Below are 26,396 nucleotides of genomic sequence, written 5' to 3'. Positions count from 1 at the left end.
GGTGCCTAATATGCTACTGGAGATCAGTGGAGAAATAACTCCAGAAAGAATGAAAAGATGGAGCCAAAGCAAAAACAATACCCAGTTGTGGATGGGACTGGTGATAGAAGCAATGTCTGATGCTGTAAAGAGCAATACTGCATAGAAACCTGGAATGTTAGGTCCATGAATCAAGGCAAATTGGAAGTGGTCAAACAAGAGATGGCAAGAGTGAACATTGACATTCTAGGAATCAGTGAACTAAAATGGACTGGAATGGGAGAATTTAACTCAGATGACCATTATATCTACTACTGTGGGCAGGAATCCCTTAGAAGAAATGCAGTAGCCATCATAGTCAACAAAAGAGTCTGAAATGCAGTATTTGGATACAATCTCCAAAATGACAGAATGATCTCTGTTCATTTCCAAGGCAAACCATTCAATATCATGGTAATCCAAGTCTATGCCCAGACCAGTAACACTGACGAAGCTGAAGTTGAATGATTCTATGAAGATCTACAAGACCTTTTAGAACTAACACCCCATAAAATATGCCCTTTTCATTATAGGGGACTGGAATGCAAAAGTAGGAAGTCAAGAAACACCTGGAGGAACAGGCAAATTTGGCCGTGGAGTACGGAATGAAGTAGGGTAAAGGCTAATAGAGTTTTGCCAAGAGAGCACACTGGTCATAACAAACATCCTCTTCCAACAACACAAGAGAAGACTCTAAACATGGACATCACCAGATGGTCAACACCGAAATCAGATTGATTATATGCTTTGCAGCCAAAGATGGAGAAGCTCTATAAGTCAGCAAAAACAAGACCAAGAACTGACTGTGGCTCAGATCATGAACTCCTAATTGCCAAATTCAGACTTAAATTGGAGAAAGTAAGGAAAACCACTAGACCATTCAGGTATGACCTAAACCAAATCCCTTATGATTATATACTGGAAGTGAGAAATAAATTTAAGGGACTAGATCTGATAGACAGAGTGCCTGATGAACTATGGACAGAGGTTTGTAACATTGTACAGGAGACAAGGCTCAAGACCATCCCCAAGAAAAAGAAATGCAAAAAAAGCAAAATCGCTGTCTGAAGAGGCTTTACAAATAGCTGTGAGAAGAAGAGAAGAGAAAAGCAAAGGAGAAAAGGAAAGATATAACTATTTGAATGCAGAGTTCTAAAGAATAGCAAGAAGAGATAAGAAAGCCTTCCTCAGGGATCAATGCAAAGAAATAGAGGAAAACAACAGAATGGGAAAGACTAGATATCTCTGAGACACCAAGGGAACATTTCACAAAAGATGGGCTCGATAAAGGACAGAAATGGTATGGACCTAACAGAAGCAAAAGATATTAAGAAGAGGTGGCAAGAATACACAGAACTGCACAAAAACATCTTCACGACCCAGACAATCACGATGGTGTGATCAGTCACCTAGAGCCAGACATCCTGGAATGTGAAGTCAAGTGGGCCTTAGGAAGCGTCACTATGAACAAAGCTAGTGGAGGTGATGGAATGCCAGTTGAGCTATTTCAAATCCTGAAAGATGATGCTGTGAAAGTGATGCACTCACTATGCAAGCAAATTTGGAAAACTCAGCAGTGGCCACAGGACTGGAAAAGGTCAGTTTTCATTCCAATCCCAAAGAAAGGAAATGTAAAACAATGCTCAAACTACCGCACAATTACACTCATTTCACACGCTAGCAAAGTAATGCTCAAAATTCTTCAAGCCAGGCTTCAGCAATATGCGAACCGTGAACTCCCGGATGTTCAAGCTGGTTTTAGAAAAGTCAGAGGAACCAGAGATCAAATTGCCAACATCCGTTGGACCATCGAAAAAGCAAAGAAGTTCCAGAAAAACATCTACTTCTGCTTTATTGACTATGCCAAAGCCTTTGACTGTGTGGATCACAATAAACTGTGGAAAATTCTGAAAGAGATGGGAATACCAGACCATCTGACCTGCCTCTTGAGAAACCGTATGCAGGTCAGGAAGCAACAGTTAGAACTAGACATGGAACAACAGAGTGGTTCCAAATAGGAAAAGGAATACATCAAGGCTGTATATTGTCACCCTGCTTATTTAACTTATATGCAGAGTACATCATGAGAAATGCTGGGCTGGAAGAAACACAAGCTGGAATCAAAATTGCTGGGAGAAATATCAATAACCTCAGATACACAGATGACACCACCCTTATGGCAGAAAGTGAAGAAGAACTAGAGAGCCTGTTGATGAAAGTGAAAGAGGAGAGTGAAAAAATTTGCTTAAAGCTCAACATTCAGAAAACTAAGATCATGGCATCTGGTCCCATCACTTCATGTGAAATAGATTCAAAACAGTGGAAATAGTGGCTGACTTTATTTTTTTGGGTGCCAAGATCACTGCAGATAGTGACTGCAGCCATGAAATTAAAAGATGCTTACTCCTTGGAAGGAAAGTTATGAGCAACCTAGACAGCATATTAGAAAGCAGAGACATTACATTGTCAACAAAGGTCCATCTAGTCAAGGTATAGTTTTTCCAGTAGTCATGCATGGTTGTGAGAGTCGGATTATAAAGAAAGCTAGGCGCCAAAGCATTAATGCTTTTGAACTGTGGTGTTGGAGAAGACTCTTGAGAGTCCCTTGGACTGCAAGGAGATCCAACCAGTGCATCCTAAAGGAGATCAGTCCTGGGTGTTCGTTGGAAGGGCTGATGTTAAAGCTCCAATACTTTGGCCACCTGTTGCGAAGAGCTGACTCATTTGAAAAGACCCTGATGCTGGGAAAGATTGAGGGTAGGAGGAGAAGGGGACAATAGAGGATGAGATGGTTGGATGGCATCACCAACTCAATAGACATGAGTTTGGGTAAACTCCAGGAGTTGGTGATGGACAGGGAGGCCTGGTATGCTGCAGTTCATGGGGTTGCAAAGAGTTGGACATGACCGAGCAACTGAACTGAACTGAACTGAATCCCTTGAATCTATTTGTTACTTCCACTGTATAATCGTAATGGGTTTGAATTATGTCATACCTGAATAATCTAGTAGTTTTCCCTACTTTCTCCAATTTAAGTCTAAATTTGACTATAAGATGTTCATGAGCTGAGCTTCCAGTCAGCTTCTGGTCTTGTTTTTGCTGACTATATAGAGCTCTCCATATTTGGCTGTTAAGAATATAATTAATCTAATTTCAGTATTGACCATCTGATGATGTCCATGTGTAGAGTCTTCTCTTGTTTTGTTGAAAGAGTATGTCGGATATGACCAGTGCATTCTCTTGGAAAAACTCTGTTAGCCTTTGCCCTGCTTCATTCTGTACTCCAAGGCCAAATTTGCCTCTTACTCCTGGTATCTCTTGACTTCCTACTTCTGCATTCCAGTCCCCTATAATGAAAAGAACATCTTTGGGTGTTACTTCTAGAAGGTCTTGTAGGTTTTCATAGGGCTATTCAACTTCAGGTTCTTCAGCATTACTGGTTGGGGCATAGACCTGGATTACTCTGATATTGAATGGTTTGCCTGGAAAACAAACAGAGATCATTCTGTCGTTTTTGAGACTGCACCCAGTACTGCATTTCAGACTTTTCTGTTGACTATGATGGCTAATCCATTTCTTCTAAGTGATTCTTGCACAGAGGTAGATATAATGAAAGATGAACTTCCCAGGTCAGTAGGTGCCCAGTATTCTACTGGAGAAGAGTGGAAAGATAACACCAGAAAGAATGAAGAGACAGAGCCAAGGCAAAAACAACACCCAGTTGTGGATGTGACTGATGATGGAAGTAAAATACGATGCTGTAAAGAGCGATATTGTATAGGAACCTGGAATATTAGGTCCATGAATCAAGGTAAATTAGAAGCGGTCAAACAGGAGATGGCAAGAGTGAACATCGACATTTTAGGAATTAGCCAACTAAAATGGACTGGAATGAGCGAATTTAACTCAGATGACCATTATAGCAAGGACAAAAAGGGAGGCAAACTCTGTGTGAGTAAAGTGAAAGTGAAAGTTAATAACACAGTCATGTCCAACTCTTGCAATCCCAAGGACTGTAGCCTGCTCAAATCCTCTGTCCATGCAATTCTCCAGGCAAGAATACTGGAGTGGGTTGCCATTTCCTTCTCCAGGGGATCTTCCCAACTCAGGAATCGAACCCAGGTCTCCTGCATTGCAGGCAGATTCTTTACCAGCCAAAGGGAAACACTCTATGTGCACGGAAAGGCTCCTTGGGGTCAAAAACCAGGGGATAATTCCAGGCCATAATGAGTCTTGCTGCTCCCAGAAGGCCTCACTTAGAGATCAATCTTGGCTGAAGGGTACATGCACACCCCAGGGAAGGGTCCTGAGACAAATTAACGAAGGGAAGACAAAGCAAGATGATTTGCCTGAGGGAAGACAAAGACCCAGAAAACTGCCCCCTTTTAAAAGATTTAAACTTCCCCAAAACCCGACTCTGTTTGCCCATGTGCCTTTCTTCAGTAATTTTCTTTCCAATAAGATTTTCCCTTTACACCTTACCTTCTGCCTTCTCACCTGAATTCATTCTTGACTAGGCAGGCAAGGACTGGGGACTCTAGCCCTAACTGCTGGCCCCTGTAGTCCAGGGGTTAGAACTCCCCATCCAGGAAACTAAGACCCTGCTTCCAGCTACGGCTCACTGCTGCTTGTTGCAAGCTGCCACTTACTGCATCACATGTCCAAAATCAATCCCACTCCCATTCCACAAAGGTCACCTACAAAGGTAAGCTCCTTTTTCATAGTTTTACCATTTGTATATTTCTAAAAATACATTGCTTAATTTTGTGTGTTTTGTGCATTGGGTGAATGAAGTCATATTATACATGCTTTTCTGCAGTGTGCTTTGTACACACCCTGTCAATTCCTAAGATTCATTTGTGTAGCTGGAGTCTTTCTATTTGTCTTTCTGTTGTGTAGGATTCTACTATGGACCTCATGCACATTTTCTTTGTTCATTCTCCTTTTGACTGACATTTGATTGGTTTCAGTCTTTTGCTTTATACGTTATGATTTCTGTGAACCATCTTGTACATGAGACTTGATGCATACATATACGAATAACTTCCAAATATGTATCAGGGACTAGCATTACAGGGCTGTGAAGCACGTCTTCAGCTGCACTCTATAATGTCATTTGCTTAATCAATTACTGAGAGAAATGAGCTAAAATCTCCCACAGTGATGATGAATTTTAAAATTCCTCTCTGCAGTCCTAGCAATTTTGGCTTTATAGCTTTAAATTGAGAGAAAATTCCCTTCACATTCACTGTGAATTTATGAATAACAGCCTGTTTGAGTTTATTATATTGCTTTATTATCTTATTTTTGCTTTTTCTGTGGACCTTCCCCCATATTTTCTTGCCTTCTTTTTGATTTACTGAAATTATAAAGGGTTTTTCATTCAAAATATGATACAATTAGGTCTTTCTCTATAAGCAAATCCCTTTGGCAATAAGACTGCAATTCCTTCTATTAATATTAAGAGGTGAAAGAGAATCCAGTGCCAGTTCTAAGCCAAGGCCAGGAGTCAATAAACTACAGCCCATTGGCCAAATCTAGCCTGCAGCCTATTTTTGTAAGATTTATAGGAACACAGCCAAGCTTATCCACTTACACATTGGCTATGGATGCTTTCTTGACAAAATGGCAGAGTTGAGTGGTCTAGTCCACAAAGTCTGAAATTTTCACTGTACGGATCTTTACAGAAAAAGTTTGCCAGTCTCTGGACTAGGCTTTCACTTATTCTATTGGAACTTGACTAGTTGCCAAGTGATAAGAGCAGGCCAGTCTGCTGGAGGATAAAAAACCACATAGAGCAGAGATGAATCGTCCTAGGTAAGACTAGCTCAGACTAGCCAGCTCCCAGGGACAAAGCATCTGATAACACGGCATAAATGATTCCATCCAAGAACAACTAAACTAGCCCAGTTTAGAGGAACTGTCTGAGTAATTCACAGTCTCATGAGCGGTAACAATTGATTGCTGTCTTGAGGCACAACGTTTTAGGCTCGTTTGTTACACAGTGAATATAGAAGCTTTAGTTTGGTTTGGTATTTTCCTCTCATTTTATTTTTCCCTTTAGCAATTCAAAATTTTACTGTCTTTTTTTACTCTGTTAATGCTCAGTATAAAAATTTTAATACTCAAAGTTTAATCATTATCTTTTCCTTCCTCATAAACAATGCAAGGATCTCAGATGACTGTAACTCTAATCAGCTTCTTCCCAAGTGATATACTATTACTGTACAGCATTTTGACTCACCTTATTTATTTAACTCTATAAGTTAGATGTTATTATTATTAATTATTATACTGTTTATTTTTTGTTTAGATTTATATTTATGTTCATCATATTTATATTTGTCATATATTTATGTCTTTGCCCATTATCAAACCTCCCACCTTTTTAAATAGCTTTTATTTAGAGTTTGTTATTGTCCCATTCTCTCAGTTTTTTCCTGAAAAGGTTTTATTTTGCTCTCATTATTGGGAGATATTTTTATGAAGTAGACAATTCTAGAATGTTAGTTATTTTCTCTCAATACCTTGAAGGTGTTATGCCATTCTTTTATGGCATGCTTTTTTCTTTTTTTTTCCTTAAGAAGCTAACTGCCATTTTAATATTTATTTCTCTTGGGAAATCTATCTTTTCTCTCCATATCAATAGGGTATCTGTCTTCTCCTTTCTTGTCATTGTGTTCGGCTGTGCTGAGTCTACTTGTGGATTTTTTCTTATATATACTCTTCAGAATTCTTTTTTTCTGAAATGAGGACTGCTTTTTTATTTTAAAATATATTTGAGTCTCCTTTCTTTTTTAAAATACATGTTGACTCCCTTCTATTGCCTCTCTGCTCTTCTTTTGTAGTTTAGTTAGAAGTTTGCCAAGACTTCTCACTCCCTTCCATATCACTTATTCTCACTTTTGGTTAATTTTCCTCTCTGATAAACATTTTGAGTAAGGCAAAACTAATACAATTATGTAAAGTTTAAAAATAAAATAAAATTGGAAGAATAAAAAAATAAATAAATAAAAATAAAATAAAAAAATAAAACTTTGTTATGGTGAAAAAAAAAAAAAAAAATCTGCTATGCCATGTATTTGGAGGAGGACATGGCAGCCCACTCCAGTATTCTTGCCTGGAGAATCCCCATGGACAGAGGATTCTGGAGGGCTACAGTCCATGGGGTCACAGAGACTTGGACATGACTGAGCGACTAAGCACAGGTGCCATATATTAAAGTTAAAAAACTTTTCATGACCTCAAGAAGAGATCCCATACCTGTGAGCACTCACTTGCCTTTTCTCTCTCCCCTCAGTTCAGTTCAGTTCAGTCGCTCAGTCCTGTCCGACTCTTTGCAACCCCATGAATCGCAGCATGCCAGGCCTCCTTGTCCATCACAAACGCCTGGAGTTCACTCAAACTCATGTCCATCGAGTCAGTGATGCCATCCAGCCATCTCATCCTCTGTTGTCCCCCTTCTCCTCCTGCCCCCAATCTCTCCCAGCATCAGAGATTTTTCCAATGAGTCAACTCTTCGCATGAGGTGGCCAAACTATTGGAGTTTCAGCTTTAGCATGAGTCCTTCCAAAGAAATCCCAGAGCTGATCTCCTTTAGAATGGACTGGTTGGATCTCCTTGCAGTCCAACATCACAGTTCAAAAGCATCAGTTCTTCGGCGCTCAGCTTTCTTCACAGTCCAACTCTCACATCCATACATGACCAATGGAAATAGCCTAGACTAGACAGATCTTTGTTGACAGAGTAATGTCTCTGCTTTTCAATATGCTGTCTAGATGGGTCATAGCTTTCTTTCAAGGAGTATTGCTAAGTCACTTCAGTCGTGTCCGACTCTGTACGACCCCATAGACGGCAGCCCACCAGGCTCCCCCTACCCTGGGATTCTCCAGGCAAGAATACTGGAGTGGGTTGCCATTTCCTTCTCCAATGCATGAAAGTGAAAAGTGAAAGTGAAGTCGCTCAGTTGTGTCCGACTCTTAGCGACCCCATGGATTGCAGCCTAACAGGCTCCTCCGTCCATGTGATTTTCCAAGCAAGAGTACTGGAGAGGGGTGCCATTGCCTTCTACGTTCCAAGGAGTAACCATCTTTTAATTTCATGGCTACAATCACCATCTGCAGTGATTTTGGAGCCCCCAAAAATAAAGTCAGCCACTGTTTCCACTGTTTTCCCATCTATTTCCCATGCAGTGATGGGCCCAGATGCCATGATCTTAGTTTTCTGAATGTTGAGCTTTAAGCCAACTTTTTCACTCTCCTCTTTCACTTTCATCAAGAGGCTCTTTAGCTCCTCTTCACTTTCTGCCATAAGGGTGGTGTCATCTGCGTATCTGAGGTTATTGATATTTCTCTGAGGAATCTTGATTCCAGCTTGTGCTTCTTCCAGCCCAGCATTTCTTATGATGTACTCTGCATATAAGTTAAATAAACAGGGTGACAGTATACAGCCTTGATGTACTCTTTTTCCTATTTGGAACAAGTTTGTTGTTCCATGTCCAGTTCTAACTGTTGCTTCCTGACCTGCATATAGGTTTCTTAAGAGGCAGGTCAGGTGGTCTGGTATTGATATTTCTCTGAGGAATCTTGATTCCAGCTTGTGCTTCTTCCAGCCCAGCATTTCTCATGATGTACTCTGCATATAAGTTAAATAAGCAGGGTGACAGTATACAGCCTTGACATACTTTTTTTCCTATTTGGAACAAGTTTGTTGTTCTATATCCAGTTCTAACTGTTGCTTCCTGACCTGCACATAGGTTTCTTAAGAGGCAGGTCAGGTGGTCTGGTATTCCCATCTCTTGAAGAATTTTCCACAGTTTATTGTGATCCACACAGTCAAAGGCTTTGACATAGTCAATAAAGCAGAAATAGATGTTTTTCTGGAACTCTCTTGCTTTTTCCATGATCCAGCGGATGTTGGCAATTTGATCTCTGGTTCCTCTGCCTTTTCTAAAACCAACTTGAAGATCTGGGAGTTCACGGTTCACATATTGCTGAAACCTGGCTTGGAGAATTTTGAGCAATACTTTGCTAGTGTGTGAGATGAGTGCAATTGTGCGGTAGTTTGAGCATTCTTTGGCATTGCCTTTCTTTGGGATTGGAATGAAAATGGACCTTTTCCAGTCCTGTGGCCACTGCTGAGTTTTCCAAATTTGCTGGCATAGTGAGTGCGTCACTTTCACAGCATCATCTTTCAGGATTTGAAATAGCTCAACTGGAATTCCATCACCTCCACTAGCTTTGTTCGTAGTGATGCTTTCTAAGGCCCACTTGACTTCACATTCCAGGATGTCCGGCTTTAGGTCAGTGATCACACCATTGTGATTATTTGGGTCGTGAAGCTCTTTTCTGTACTGTTCTTCTGTGTATTCTTGCCACCTCTTCTTAATATCTTCTGCTTCTGATAGGTCCCTACCATTTCTGTCCTTTATTGAGCCCATCTTTGCGTGAAATGTTCCCTTGGTATCTCTAATTTTCTTGAAGAGATCTCTAGTCTTTCCCATTCTGTTGTTTTCCTATATTTCTTTGCATTGATCCCTGAGGAAGGCTTTCTTATCTCTTCTTGCTATTCTTTGGAACTCTGCATTCAGATGCTTATATCTTTCCTTTTCTCCTTTGATTTTAGCTTCTCTTCTTTTCACAGCTATTTGTAAGCCCTTCTCAGACAGCCATTTTGCTTTCTTGCATTTATTTTCCATGGGGATGGTCTTGATTCCTGTCTCCTGTACAATGTCATGAACCTCCGTCCATAGTTCATCAGGCACTCTATGTATCAGATCTAGGCCCTTAAATCTATTTCTCACTTCCACTGTATAATCATAAGGGATTTGATTTAGGTCATACCTGAATAGTCTAGTGGTTTTCCCTACTTTCTTCAATTTAAGTCTGAATTTGGCAATAAGGAGTTCATGATCTGAGCCACAGTTGGCTCCTGATCTTGCTTTTGCTGACTGTATAGAGCTTCTCCATCTTTGGCTGCAAAGAATATAATCTATCTGATTTCAGTGTTGACCATCTGGTGATATCCATGTGTAGAGTCTTCTCTTGTGTTGTTGGAAGAGGGTATTTGCTATGAGGTCAGGAAGGGCGGCAGTGAGGAGATACCCCTTGTCCAAGGTAAGGAACAAAGGCTGTGCTTTGCTGGAGCAGTCGTGAAGAGATACCCCACGCCCAAGGTAAGAGAAACCCAAGTAAGACGGTAGATGTTGCAAGAGGGCATCAGAGGGCAAACACACTGAAACCGTACTCACAGAAAACTAGTCAATCTAATCACACTAGGACCACAGCCTTGTCTAACTCAATGAAACTAAGCCATGCCCTTGGGGCAACCCAAGATGGGCAGGTCATGGTGGAGAGATTTGACAGAATGTGGTCCACTGGAGGAGGGAATGGCAAACCACTTCAGTATTCTTGCCTTGAGAACCCCATGAACAGTATGAAAAGGCAAAATGATAGGACACTGAAAGAGGAACTCCCCAGCTCAGTAGGGGCCCAATATGCTACTGGAGATCAATGGAGAAATAACCCCAGAAAGAATGAAAGGATGGAGCCAAAGCAAAAAGAATACCCAGCTGTGGATGTGACTGGTGATAGAAGCAAGGTCCGATGCTGCAAAGAGCAATATTGCATAGGAACCTGGAATGTCAGGTCCATGAATCAAGGCAAATTGGAAGTGGTCAAACAAGAGATGGCAAGAGTGAATGTCGACATTCTAGGAATCAGCAAACTGAAATGGACTGGAATGGGTGAATTTAACTCAGATGACCATTATATCTACTACTGCAGGCAGGAATCCCTCAGAAGAAATGGAGTGGCCATCATGGTCAACAAAAGAGTCCAAAATACAGTACTTGGATGCAATCTCCAAAACGACAGAATGATCTCTGTTCGTTTCCAAGGCAAACCATTCAGTATCAGAGTAATCCAAGTCTATGCCCCAACCAGTAACGCTGAAGAAGCTGAATTTGAACGGTTCTATGAAGACCTACAAGACCTTTTAGAACTAACACCCAAAAAAGATGTCCTTTTTATTATAGGGGATTGGAATGCAAAAGTAGGAAGTCAAGAGACACCTGGAGTAACAGGCAAATTTGGCCTTGGAATACGGAATGAAGCTCGGCAAAGACTAATAGAGTTTTGCCAAGAAAATGCACTGGTCATAGCAAACACCCTCTTCCAACAACACAAGAGAAGACTCTACACATGGACATCACCAGATGGTCAACACTGAAATCAGATTGATTATATTCTTTGCAGCCAAAGATGGAGAAGCTCTATACAGTCAACAAAAACAAGACCAGGAGCTGACTGTGGCTCAGACCATGAACTCCTTATTGCCAAACTCAGACTTAAATTGAAGAAAGTAGGGAAAACCACTAGACCATTCAGGTATGACCTAAATCAAATCCCTTATGATTATACAGTGGAAGTGAGAAATAGATTTAAGGGCCTAGATCTGATACATAGAGTGCCTGATGAACTATGGAATGAGGTTTGTGACATTGTACAGGAGACAGGGATCAAGACCATCCCCATGGAAATGAAATGCAAAAGAGCAAAATGGCTGTCTGGGGAGGCCTTACAAATAGCTGTGAAAAGAAGAGAAGCAAAAAGCAAAGGAGAAAAGGAAAGATATAAATGTCTGAATGCAGAGTTCCAAAGAATAGCAGGAAGAGATAAGAAAGCCTTCCTCAGGGATCAATGCAAAGAAATAGAGGAAAACAACAGAATGGGAAAGACTAGAGATCTCTTCAAGAAAATCAGAGATACTAAAGGAACATTTCATGCAAAGATGAGCTTGAGAAAGGACAGAAATGGTATGGACCTAACAGAAGCAGAAGATATTAAGAAGAGGTGGCAAGAATACACAGAAGAACTGTACAAAAAGGATCTTCACGACCCAGATAATCATGATGGTATGATCAGTCACCTAGAGCCAGACATCCTGGAATGTGAAGTTAAGTGGGCCTTAGAAAGCATCACTATGAACAAAGCTAGTGGAGGTGATGGAATTCCAGTTGAGCTATTTCAAATCCTGAAAGATGATGCTGTGAAAGTGATGCACTCAATATGCCAGCAAATTTGGAGAACCCAGCAGTGGCCACAGGACTGGAAAAGGTCCATTTTCGTTCCAATCCCAAAGAAAGGCAATGCCAAAGAATGCTCAAACTACCGCACAATTGCACTCATCTCACACACTAGCAAAGTAATGCTCAAAATTCTCCAAGCCAGGTTTCAGCAATATGTGAACCGTGAACTTCCTGATGTTCATGCTGGTTTTAGAAAAGGCAGAGAAACCAGAGATCAAATTGCCAACATCCGCTGGATCATGGAAAAAGCAAGAGAGTTCCAGAAAAACATCTATTTCTGCTTTATTGACTATGCCAAAGCCTTTGACTGTGTGGATCACAATAAACTGTGGAAAATTCTTCAAGAGATGGGAATACCAGACCACCTGATCTGCCTCTTGAGAAATTTATATGCAGGTCAGGAAGCAACAGTTAGAACTGGACATGGAACAACAGACTGGTTCCAAATAGGAAAAGGAGTTTGTCAAGGCTGTATACTGTCACCCTGCTTATTTAACTTATATGCAGAGTACATCATGAGAAATGCTGGACTGGAAGAAGCACAAGCTGGAATCAAGATTGCCAGGAGAAATATCAGTAACCTCAGATATGCAGATGACACCACCCTTATGGCAGAAAGTGAAGAGGAGCTAAAGAGCCTCTTGATGAAAGTGAAAGAGGAGAATGAAAAAGTTGGCTTAAAGCTCAACATTCAGAAAACGAAGATCATGGCATCCGGTCCCATCACTTCATGGCAAATAGATGGGGAAACAGTGTCAGACTTTATTTTTGGGGGCTCCAAAATCAATGCAGATGGTGACTGCAGCCATGAAATTAAAAGACGCTTACTCCTTGGAAGGAAAGTTATGACCAACCTGGATAGCATATTCAAAAGCAGAGACATTACTTTGCCAACAAAGGTTCATCTAGTCAAGGCTATGGTTTTTCCTGTGGTCATGTATGGATGTGAGAGTTGGACTGGGAAGAAGGCTGAGCGCTGAAGAACTGATGCTTTTGAACTGTGGTGTTGGAGAGACTCTTGAGAGTCCCTTGGACTGCAAGGAGATCCAACCAGTCCATTCTGAAGGAGATCAGCCCTGGGGTTTCTTTGGAAGGAATGATGCTAAAGCTGAAACTCCAGTACTTCACCCACCTCATGCGAAAAGTTGACTCATTGGAAAAGACTCTGATGCTGGGAGGGACTGGGGGCAGGAGCAGAAGGGGACGACAGAGGATGAGATAGCTGGATGGCATCACTGACTCGATGGACGTGAGTCTGAGTGAACTCCAGGAGTTGATGATGGACAGGGAGGCCTGGTGTGCTGGGATTCATGGGATCGCAAAGAGTCGGACACAACTGAGCGACTGATCTGATCTGATTTGCTATGACCAGTGCATTCTCTTGGCAAAACTCTATTAGCCTTTGCCCTGATTCATTCCATACTCCAATGCCAAATTTGTCTGTTATTCCAGGTATTTCTTGACTTCCTACTTTTGCATTCCAGTCCCCTATAATGAAAAGGACATCTTTTTTGGGTGTTAGTTCTGAAAGGTCTTATAGGTCTTCATAGAACAGTTCAACTTCAGTTTCTTCAGCGTTACTGGTTTTGGCATAGACTTGGATTACTACTGTGGGCAGGAATCCCTTAGAAGAAATGGAGTAGCCATCATGGTCAACAAAAGAGTCCGAAATGCAGTACTTGGATGCAATCTCAAAAACAACAGAATGACCTGTCTCCCCTAGAGCTTTGCAATCATTAATTTACTTTCTTCCTCTACTGATTTGACTCTCCTGAGCATTTCACATAAATGGAATCATATAATGTATGACCTATTTTGTCTGACTCAGTTGGCATTATGTCTTCAAAATTAAACCATTTTGTACCATGTATCAATATTTCAGTCCTTTTCTATGCCGAAAAATATTCTATTGTATGGACTGATCACATCTTGTTTAGAGATTTGTCAGTTGATAGGTTCTTGGGTTGTTTCTGGAAGGTGAAAGAAAGTGAAGTTGCTTAGTCATGTACAACTCTTTTGCGACCCCATGGACTGTAGCCCACCAGGCTGCTCTGTCCATGGGATTCTCCAGGCAAGAATACTGGAGTCAGTTACCATTTCCTTCTCCAGGGGATCTTCCTGACGCAGGGATCAAACCCAGGTCTCCCACATTGCAGGCAGATGCTTTAACCTCTGAGCCACCAGGGAAGCTCAGTCTATGGGGTTGTTTCTACTTTGTAGCTATTATGGTTTTGATTGCTATGAACGTTAATGTACAAGATTTTGTTTGGACATATGTTTTCAATTCTCTTGGGTATATACAGGAAGGCAATTGTTAGATCACATGGTAACTCTATGTTTAACTTTTTAAAAACTCCCAGATTGTTTCCCACAGAAGCTAACCATTTTACATTACCCCTAGCAGTATAGGAGGGTTCCAAACTCTCTATATTTTTACCAAGACTTGTTTCTTTTCACTTTTTTAAAAATAGCCTTTCTACTGGTCAAGAAGTGGTATCTCATTGTGGTTTTTATTTGCATTTCCTTAATAACTAATGATATTGAGCATTTTTTCATGTGCTTAGTGGCCTATCTTCTTTGAGAAAATGTCTATTTCAGTGCTTTGCCCATTTTTTAAGCTGGGTTGTTTGTCTTTTTTTTGTTGTTATATTATTTCTTTATATAATCTGATACTAAATCCTTACACACATATGATTTTCAAGTATTTTCTTTCATTCCTTGAGTTGTTCTTTCATTTTCTTGACTGTGTCTTTTAATTCACAGAAGTTTCTAATTTTGATGAGATCTAATTATTTTTTCTTTTGTTGCTGTGCTCCATTGAAACCACTAGAATATAATATACCCAAAAACTGTTTCCATTGTATAATTTCATATGTTTTTTCTACACGCAAAGAAAGATTTATTCAGTTATTTGAAAGAATTATTAGTTGATAAAATAAGGAAATGCTTAACTTTCAGAACATTTGTATCAATGAATCAAGTGTGATAAAGGTTACAAAGTGTTAGTCACTCAGTCATATCTGACTCTTTGCAACCCCATAGACTGTAGCCTGCCAGGCTCCTCTGTACATGGAATTTTCCAGGCAAGAATACTAGAGTGGGTAGCCATTCCCTTCCCCAGGGGTTCTTATAGACCCAGGGATCAAACCCATATCTCCTGCATTGTGGTTATATTCTTTACCACTGAGCCACCAGGGAATCCCCCAAAAGTTACAAAAATACTATAAAAAGACAAAAAAGCACTCTGAAAATTAAAGGAACTGTTTTCATTACCAAGGTATAATACTGAAATTGATAACATGTAATAGTCAAATAAGCACTTGGCATTTGCTTTTCTTCTTTGGCGCAATTATAAAAGCTAAGAAAGTAATATTTTGAAGATTTTCTGTAATTATTGCAACATTTCTAACTAACATCCTTTCCTTTTATCTGGAAAGCTAATAAATTCCTGTAACTGAGTACCCAATAAACTCCAGTAGCATTCAGAGAAGTAAGAGCTTATTTTGTTTTTAGCCCTTAAGAAATTAGCAAATTCACATGCCATGAAGAGGTGGGGATGAATCTACAGCATGTGTTCACAACTCAGAATTTGTGCTGTGAGGAAAGAAAAGAAAAAAACTCCCTAGGCCAAATAATTAAGAAATGACTCATATTTGAAAAACTACCTGCCGCTGCATGTTGCTGTATGTAAATTGCTCTCAATATTTTTTGGATGTGACATCGGGGAAATCCCCATTGTCTATTTTAGGCTCTACAGAAGTTTCCTTGAGAGCTCTCCCCAAGGAGTACTTCTGTACTTTGTCTTTGGACTCATGCTCCGGGGTGGTAAATGGATTAACACAGCAGTCTCTGAAAGCATGATGGATGGAGTAGAAAAAGTGATTTTCTAAACATCCTTTCTTTACTTGATGGATGTTTCCATTGCCATCTCTTCCCTCTTGGCTCTTTGTGCACGATATCTCTTCTGAAAGGAGTTTTCTCTCATTATTAGTACCAAGTGAATTTACGATGTCCTCTCATGCAAATATCCTGCCATTCTGTCAGTAGAGTCTGCTCTGACAGTCTGTGCAAAATGATATCTTAGTTCTGTGATCAACAACCTCCATTGTGTTAACATTTTAAACTATGAGAAACAATTGAGCCTCAAAAATTAGCACTCATTTTCTCCTAATTAGACGCAAGTGCAGCCAAAACTCATTATCCATCTAGAGAAGCACCTACCTCCTTAGACATTTAGCTGAATCTTATGACACTCTTTTGTTACCACCAGGACTTGCATCAATAATCTTATCGGGTTCCACCATAAACATGAGCTTGGGCCAGTAAATTTTGATTATACTAATCAGCATGTATTTCTCCTCCATGACCCTTCTTCTTTGAACCCTGAAGCATATGGGTCCCTTTGAAGGTTGAGAAAAAGTTGTCAAGATCAACGGGCAAAGACATCATATTCGGGAGGGAGGGTTTTATGGAAAAGTCAAGGATGTATGTGTAAGGTGGAGAATTTGAAAGTAGTTACCACCCATCTGAATCAATATTTTTTCTCACTTTTCCTCACCTTGTTTATAAAAATAAATCCCTGGTAGCAGAGAGTTGGGTTAGGTGTTTAAACAATTGGGGATTAAAAATAATGGGCAGGTGACACAGGGATAAATACTCTTGAATTTTTTGTTAAAAAAAAAAGAATTTTTTGTTGCTGTTAACTCACAAATGGTGAGGGAAAAGATCCAAAATGCCATGCCCATAAATAGAATACAGAAATTTACTGAAAGTGAGAGCCATTACCTGCCCAAATTTCTGTAAAAGAAAAGAGGAAACTTACAACTGAAAGAGTGTGATATTTCAGTCGCTGACTGAAATCTTTTATGTATCATTCCTGGCACAGAGTCAAGAAAAGCGCCGCATTCTTTTCTTGCACAGCAGTCACCATGCGAGACCAAGAGGACATTCCAAATGTGTGAGTGGCAGAAGCCATACTAGTGTTGTCAAGGACCACAAGCTCACCTTCACTCCTCCTGCCCATCCCTGAAACATACACCTCCTTGAGTCCAAACACTATCCCTGAAGGAGGTGGAGAAGAGAGAAGAAACTTGAATTGACAATCAATAAGCCTTGCAACACAAAGTGAGATCAAATTGAGTTATAGAAATAAAGTTCACCTTAGTCCTTTGGACTGCAGTAACTGAAATTTAAGATGCTAAAATTTCTGTTTCTTGGGTTCCTAAAGAACATAATGGGTTTCACAAAGATATCAAAATGAAATAAAATAGACATTTTAGAGAAAATGTGATGTTGGAAAAGACTCTTGACAGTCCCTTGGACTACAAGGAGATCAAACTAGTCAATCCTAAAGGAAATCAACCCTGAATATTAATTGGAAGGACTGATGCTGAAACTGAGGCTCCAGTACTTTGCCCACCTGATGTGAAAAGCCTACCCAATAGAAAAGACCTTGATGCTGGGAAAGATTGAGGGCAGGAAGAGAAGGGGGCAACAGAGGATGAGATGGGTGGATAGTATCCATCAACTAAATGGACATGAGTTTGAGCAAACTCCAGGAGATAGTGAAAGACAGGGAAGCCTGGCATGCTGCAGTCCATGGGATGGCAAAGAGTCAGACATGACTGAATGACTGACCAACAACAACCCTTGACACTGCATCCCCTCCCTTCCCTAATTAGCATCTGCTTGAACCTAACTATTGCAATGCAGAAAAGGTTGTAAAGGCTGTGTGCATGCTCAGTTGGTATTTAGTAGGGATAACCTATGCATGGAAGCTGAATGAAGCCTATCGCCTGCTAACAAGAAAACAGAAACACAAAAAGGCTTTTGTGCCCAGGAATCCCAGAAGGGTCCTGCTTAGTATCAGTGTAAGATAAGAAATTCTTAATTGCAAACAAATACCTTCTGTTTAGATACTTCTCAAAGTCATGTTTTATTGAATGTTATCATTTTACCTTCTTCACTTGAGACCAAGCAAGACCCTGTGAGGCTCCTGGGCATGGAAACATTTTTGTCCCCATTTGTTGTAGGCAAGAATCTAGCTTAGGTGATCTTTCATGCATTCCAAAAGATAGATTAGAACAGTTGCTAATCAAGGGAAGAGCAGCTGATAAACCATCTGAGGCAAGATTAAAAGGACCTGAGAAGCTCATCAGAAATTGATGCTTTTGAACTGTGGTGTTGGAGAGGATTCTTGAGAGTCCTTTGGACTGCAAGGATATCAGAAGAGTCAATCGTAAAGGAAATAAGTCCTGAATATTCATTGGAAGGACTGATGCTGAAGCTGAAACTCAAATACTTTGGCCCCCTGATGCAAAAAACTGATTCCTTAGGAAAAAAACCCTGATGCTGGGAAAGATTGAGGGCAGAAGGAGAAGGGGATGACAGAGGATGAGATGATTGGATGGCATCACTGACTCAATGGACATGAGTTTGAGCAAGCTCCGGGAGTTAGGGATGGACAGGGAAGCCTGGCATGCTGCAGTCCACTGGGTCGCAAAGAGTCTGACATGACTGAGTGACTGAACTGAACTGAACTTGGAAGCTCATCAAGATTAGGAGACCACCTGAGATGAGATTAAGGGTGTGCCTTCAGACCCTGCATACAACCAAAGCTTGTCAGCACCCCACCCTTGAACTATTGCTGTAAAACTCCTTATGAAAACTCATAGTCTTTTTGAGTCAGGAGCCTGCTGTGCCCCCCTTTGCCTGGCAAAGCAATAAAATTATTCTTTTCTACTTCACCCAAAACTCTGTCCCTGAGGTTCCATTTGGTGCTAGTGCATGAGAAGCTGAGCTTTCAGCACCATATTCAGGAAATGTTGGTTTTCAAGCCTGTTTTCATCAGCCTGTGAAGAGTGAAACAGTAATTATTTGAAAATAACTTCAGCTCTGGATTTAATAATCAGAAACTCCATTTCTCAACATATTATAATGAGGCAGGAGGCAGATAGACACTCTCCTCCCCCTGGGTAAAGCAATTGGAGACATTCTCTGTTAACCAAAATTCCAAAACAAAAATAGCAGGATAATTAAGGGAGGAGGCTGGGCCCTCCTCAGACCACATATCTCTTATTGTCGAGGTCAGAAGACCTCTTTGCCCACACATGCAGCGAAAAGGCTCCTTGGAGGTCAAAGGTGAGTTATGCAAATGATGTTCTACCCAGATGCCTTTTCGGTAAAATCCATCTAGGCTAAGAGATGTGTGCACACACGTGGGAGGATACTGAGATACACCAAATATGGGCTGTGAAACAAGCAAATCAAATGATTTACCAAAGGAAAACCAGAAGAAATACCCCATAAAAGTAATTCAAACTGTTAGGTAGTTAGAACAGGAAAAAGGAGTCCAAAATGGTGGTGGCTAAAAGACAAAGATTGAGAAAAGCCCGTGAAAATGGAACAAAAGATAATTGGTGGACTGGAGTGAGAACTTCAGGTGAAACAAACACTCCCCCTTCTTGGCTAGCCCGATTCGCATAGAGTAGACTCAAGGAGGGGAGGAGACAAATATGTAAAAGAAGGAAGCCAAGACAGATTGAGGCCTCTCTTTTTGGATCAGCCCGTCCTCACACCTTGAGGGTGTAATATCCTTTGTTTCCTGAATAAAACTGAGTTGTAACTGAGCTGTAACACTGGTCTGCCCATTCGAAATATTTGCTGCGAGAGAGAAACAAGGAAATTGCAGATACCCCCAACAAGTCTTCCACAAGGGCACGACTCTCAACGACTCTGTCCCTGTCTATCCACACATACTGTACTGTTTTTTCTTCTTAATGAATGCTTTACTTGCTTCACTACTTTCCATCTTTTTGGAAATTCTTTTCTGCAGAGCCAAAGGCCAGGACACTTGTCACTGACCACTTGTCTAGTGGTTAGAATGAGCCATTTTCACTGCCAAGATCCAGCCTCAATCCCCAGCTGGGAATCCAAGTCCTGTTCCAAGCCATTGCAGGCCGAGGCCACTCGAGATCATATCTAGAAGAGCAACTGGAATTTAACTGCTTGTCTTTTTGAAAACCCTAATTCCAAAATTAATGCAGATGGTTGGTTTTTGTTTTTGTCTTCAATATTTTTATTTTATTTGTGTATTTCAATATCTTCTGTTTTCTGAAAATTAAGGAAGGGAATGAAATAAAGTAAACCCTAAAATGTTACCTCAAATAAACTGTAGACACTTCTACATTTCTTGCAAGTTAACTCCATTTGTTACTAAAAAGTGAAACTTACAAAATACTATAAGAAAATTTCAGTCCCTGTTGCCTCGCTTTCATTAGAAGGTAAGAGCCAGTTCCTCAGCTACTATTTTATATGACAAGGTTGGTTTTCTGGGCAATAGATTAAAAGCCTTTGGCTTGGGCCCAAGGGAACATGTTTTTAAGCATTATGTGGAAACTATTGCAAAGTACTGAAGAAATCTTTTACACCTCAGTACTCTGAATAACACACTCCTCGTCAAAATATACTCAATAGCCAAGGAAGCAATGCAGAAAACAATAGTACTAAATGATCTCAATCACCAATCCTTTCAGATTTACTTCCTGAGTGCTTGAAAAATTAAAATCACAAAGAATTTTTCAAAGAAGAAACATCTTTGTCCTTTACATTTGTTTTCAAGACCTTAACATATGGTGAGAGTGCTAATTCAGTGCTTTATTATTGTAATCAGTAGTAACAAACAAAAAATGAAGTCCAAAGAAAACTCAAAACAGAGTGAATCATTGGTAAATGCAAAGGCTTTCAGAGGTAACTAGACATATTGGCAAATGGAGCAACTTAGTTTCCTGTGATTCTCACATCCTGTCCCTTCTCCTTCCTTCCACTCCAATCTCTGCTTTCCCCTCCTTTTACTGAAAAAAACAAAACAGCTGCTCTATTAGGAATTTCCTGTCTCCAAGATCTCTTCCTTCTAATCATTTTATAGCTCTTTTGTTTCCCCCAAACATACTTTTACCATCCTATTTTTCAAATGGTTAATTTAGATTAACCAAAAAAAAAAAGTTTTTAGATTCCTTCATGGAACTGTCTCAAGCTAAACCTCATTTTAAATGAAGGCCCAGAAAAGTAAGATTAAAGGACCATCATCACAGTTGGTTAATCTTTACAGGAAGAAGTTAACAATGGCCCCGTGAAGTGCTAAGTTTTCCCTGTCATTCATGGCTCTCTGAAGTCTCTTACCCCCTTTTCCCCAACTTCATTTCCCATAATTTCAACACCTATCTCTGACACTCCTGCTTTCCTCCACTGTAATCCCTATGTAAAACTTTCCCAAATACAATCAATAATAATTAATTGGTAGAAATATTGTTAGTACCATTATAGAATAATTTGATTCAACTTCTGTGCAGAATATACTTATTAAAATATTACAATTAAACCCTTTTAAATTACCCTTTAATACCCTTTTTAGAATCCAGGCAAATAATGTCTCATCAGAATTAAGACTATTGACTAGAAATACGTTGAACTTGTTGCCCTTTCTATCCTAAATCAGAGGAACCATGTATTTGCAAATTTCACGAGAGAGAATCTGATTAATGTAACATAGTTTATTTCAGCCCAACAAACATTCAGTGTTTACTATGTAAAAATGACTATACTGGCCAAATTGGAGAATACAAAGATGGCTAATGTGAAGCTTCTGTCCTTTAAGAATATAAAAGCAATTGGAAGAATGATACAAACATGAACATTCGTGAACATTAGTTAATACATCCACTGGAGGAGGAGAGAGCTGAAAGAGAGATTTGTTTTGGCTGACCAGAGCACATAGAGATTCTTGGGGGAAGCAGGATTTGAGCTGGCTTTAAAGGATTTGCAGGATTTTATAAGGCAAGGCAATCCTGATGGAGACAGATTTGAGTTTTTTTCCCCCAGAATTACATCATATTGTAACTATTTGACACTATTTAAATGTCATTTTTTTGCTGGCCAAAATCTTGGCCTTCTCTGCCCACTGAAGCTGAATGAAAAATATGGACACAAAGTTAGGAGGAAATAGAAAAGTGGCTTTAATTCTCAGCTGGCAGAGAGGGCAACACAGTAGGCTCATGCATCAAGAATCATACCCCCATTCCATAAGGAGTCTAGGGGCTTATATAAGATGAGGACTTGCATTCAGGGGTCAGTGATGAGAAGCAAAGGTGTTAGGATATTCATTTCTTCCTCTTGCACTGTTTCAAAGACAGTAATAGATGGGCATCAGTAACCCAGTAATTGAGTCTGGCAGTCTGATGCCTCTGCAGCATTCTTTCTGATTCGTAACTACAAGGGGAAGTGTGGTGTAAGGGTAAACACCAGATACAGGATATATTTAGCACAGAGTCAAAGGAAATTTTTCATACTGTTCATGGGGTTCTCAAGGCAAGAATGCTAAAGTGCTTTGCCATTCCCTTCTCCAGTGGACCATGTTTTGTCAGAACTCTCCACCATGACCATCCGTCTTGGGTAGCATGGCTCATAGTTTCATTAAGTTAGACAAGATTGTGATCCATGTAATCAGTTTGGTTAGGTTTCTGTAATTGTGGTTTTCATTCTGTCTGCCCTCTGATGGATGAGGATAAGAAACTTGTTCAATCTTCCTAATGGGAGGGACTGGGTTTAGGGGAAACTGGGTCTTGCTCTGTGGGCCAGGCCATGCTCAGTAAATCTTTAATCCAATTTTCTGTTAATGGGTGGAGCTGTGTTCTCTCCCTGTAGTTTGGCCTGACACCAAACTATGGTAGGGGTAATGGTGGCAATGGCGACTTCCTTCATAAGGACAAATACCAACATGCCAGGACTGCTGTAGTCAGTGCTCTGACTCTGCAGCAGGCCAGCCCCAGGCAAGTCTGGCTCAGTCTCTTGTGGGGTCATTGCTCCTTTTTCCTGGGTCTTGGTGTACACAAAGTTTTGTCATTCCCTCCAAGAGTCTGTTTCTGCAGTCTTGTGGAAGTTCTGTGATCAAATCCCACTGAACTTTGAAGTCAAACTCCCTAGGGGTTCTCAGTCCTTTTGCTGGATCCGAGGTTGGGAATCCCACAGATGGGTAAGCCTGGTGGGCTGCTGTCTGTGGGGTCACACAGAGTCGGACATGACTGAAGTGACTTAGCAGCAGCAGCAGCAGCAGCAGGTTGGGAAATCTGTTGTGGGCCCAGGAGATAGGCTATCAGATAAACTGTTCTGAAGAGGATGCAGTGTCTGGCTCATATTAGTTTTACAGACAGAGCACCATTTTGAATTGTGTTGAGAGCTTGGGTAAAGCAGTTTTTAATGTATTTGCTTCCTCCAATCCATCCGTTTTAGGTGAAGAGCAATTCTCACTTTTCTGTGAGGTCCATTTCCTTTGAATTGCAGTTTTAATTTTGCCCAGATTCTGTGTTTTTACTAATTATTCCTCCACAGAGAAGAAGGTCTACGCTTTTCCAGAATTAGCTTATATCCCCAAAAGAGTAGATAGTGCTTTCTGTCAAAACTGCTGGGTTCTTGCCCCAAACTTTAGGGTCCTTCAGCTTCAGATAATTTTGAGATTCCTAGAGGCATCATCTGATCTGACAGTCTTAAGGTGGGAAGTCCTCAGTCATGTTACACTGAATTCAGGCAGAGCAAAACAAGAAGATGAGGCTGAGGAAAAGCTTATAAATAGATGCTGAATATGATTCCTATGGCAAAAAAGAAGGGCTTGATAACTGGAGATAAGACTGGAATAGAAGCAGTGATGAGTACTTAAATGGATTTATTACCCTTCCTTATAAAAGTCAAGGGAAGAATCTATATTATTTTACCCTTCCAGATTATTTTTGTTTAAAATTCAATCTAATCCATTTCATTTGAAAATAATTAGCAAACATCTGGTGTTCCATAGCTATTTCCCTCCCCATGATATAGATTCTTCTCACTTGGCTGAGCATTAATGGGATTCCCCTGTAGTGGCTGCTCCTTTCCAAAGAGGATTTCTGTATGTAGAAATGGGGTTGAATGGGGTGCTCTTTCTTATACAATGAGATGATCTATTGTGTTCATCTATAGCTCCAGTCATAAATGTGAGTTCATGATGCCATTCTGTGACTGATCCTGAAAATCACAAGGGTGACTTTGCAAATATGTTGAATTTTAAGATGTAAAAAGAAAGTAATAAATCTATTCATTTTGTCATTTCTCTCCTTCTTGATAAACACCCTGAAATTAGTAATTTGAGCTGAGGCAAGAGGTATTGAATCATGGATCCCAGAATTATATGAAAAAGATCATCTTTACAATACCAAAACCTGTACAGAAAGTCCAACTGAACAATTGATTTGAAGAATCGAAGCGAAGAAGCGGTATTGAGTTAGGTGATAATGGACAGTAGAGCACGACAGCGAGGGTCTCTGGTAGTGACCACACCTTGAGAGGTTCCCTGAGACCAAGACTGAAGTCCCAGATCCTAGTGTCAGAGTCACTAGGCCCTTAAACAGGGGACAGGATTATCAATCCTACAGTGACATCCCCCTCCCTTCATGGTCTCCACCCTGCCTCCTTCCAAAAGTAGTTTACTGCATGAAAAATTGCATAATATATGTGAGAGAAGAAGTAGTGAGCAGAATTAATAGATGTTACTATTATCTGATACAAACTAATAACTATAATTGAGCAAGAAGTTTGTCTTAACTTGTTGGTAGCTGAAACAAGTGAAAAGTGAAAGTGTGAGTCATTCACTCATGTCTGACCCTTTGTAACACCATGCACTCTAGCCCATCAGGCTCCTCTGTCCATGGAGTTCTCCAGACAAGGCTACTGGAGTAGGTAGCAATTCCCTTCTTCAGGGAATCTTCCCAACCCATAGATCAAACCTGGGTTTCCTGCACTGCAGGCAATTCTTTACCTTCTGAGCCACCAGAGAATCCCAAAACTGAAACAAAAAGAATACTAAAACCACTGGATTGAGCTTGTGCATGGTGACTTTCCTCTTGTGATTATATTGGTTTGTGGGTGTCATAGGTGGAACATCTAGCAACAGAAGATATCATTGCTCTTTGTGAATGTGAAACGTTTCCATCAGTTCCTAAAATCTCTCAAGCCATTATCTCAGTCAATATCACCTGTTGGCTGTGGGAATCCTGTGTAGCCCAGATTGAAGTTCTGTATTTGTTTCTGCAAGATACACAGGGTATTATTGGTCTGGAATAATTTTGAAACTAATTTTTTGGTTTGAAAGTGTCCAGACTACAGAGGTAACATAATTGTGAATGAGATAAGCTCCAAGTCCCTTTCTTGTCACTGAATTATGCTAATGGGTCAACTATTCCAATCCACTCTTGGACTAAAGGAAGACTAGTGTCAGGTAGTGGTGGAAGTTTTGGAATCAAGCTGAGAGCAGTTGTTATTCTGGAGTTCCTTGCATTCACAGTAGTAACATTATCCCATCCTCAACAGCAGAAATAAGATTCGGAAGCAAGGTCCTACCCTTAGATGCAGGACCAAGGCTCAGTCTCACAGGCAGCACCCAAGAAAAACAGACCCCTAAAACCTTTACTTAATAATAGTTTTGGATTATTTGTTTCAAATCTTCACTCACTCATCTGGCTCCCTGGCTTCTGATGACCTTGGCTTTTGAAACTTTGAGTAATTTTTTTTTTTTTTCTTGAATGATTTCTTTTTTACTTACACTGAAGTATAGTTCATGTGGGCATTCCCGGTCTCTTGGCTGTAAAGAATCTGCCTGTAATGCAGGAGCCAGGAGCAGCAATTTTGATCCCTGGGTGGGGAAGATCCTCTGGAGGAGGGCGTGGCAATCCACTCTAGTATTCTTGCCTGGAGAATCCCATGGACAGAGGAGTCTGGATGGCTACAGTCCATGAGGTTGCAAAGAGTCAGCCATAACTGAAGTGACCTAGCATGCACACATAGTTCATTTATAATATTGTGTTGGTTTCAGATGTACAGCAATGGGATTCACTTATATATATCAGGTGTTAAGCTATTTGGCCTCTTAATGGACACAAAGTTTCAGCTGGGGAAAATGAAAATGTCCTGGAGATGGATGGTGATGATGGTGGCACAGCAGTGTGACTGTACTGAATGCCACTAAACCATATATTTATAAATGATTAAAATGGTAAATTTTGCTATGTAAATGTTAACACAATAAGAAAAATGTAAAGAGAAAAAAGAAAGATAAGAATTGGGACTGGGTGGGTGTAGGAGGAGTGGGTGACAGATATCCTGTCTGCTAAGGAAAAGGGTCATGCTTGAGATAAAGAGATGGAGGTCATTTTTAATCTAGCTGTGGGGGGTAATAGAGGATAGTTAGAGGAAAGTTAGAGGGTTC

General features: G+C 40.4%; 1 long non-coding RNA gene across 2 annotated transcripts in view; it reads left to right on the top strand.

Annotated features, from left to right (window-relative positions):
• Positions 1-26,396, top strand: part of LOC147379763 (uncharacterized) — a 57,287-nt gene that overhangs the window by 23,139 nt on the left and 7,752 nt on the right. The gene's annotated exons all lie outside the window — the stretch shown is intronic.

This window comes from Bos grunniens, chromosome 1, assembly GCF_055505025.1.
Source record: "Bos grunniens cultivar Pamir isolate PY7600 chromosome 1, Bosgru_T2T1.0, whole genome shotgun sequence".
NCBI classification, from domain to species: Eukaryota; Metazoa; Chordata; class Mammalia; order Artiodactyla; family Bovidae; genus Bos; species Bos grunniens.
Note: the sequence above shows the minus strand (reverse complement) of the source record. Positions and strands in the feature narration are given on the sequence as shown.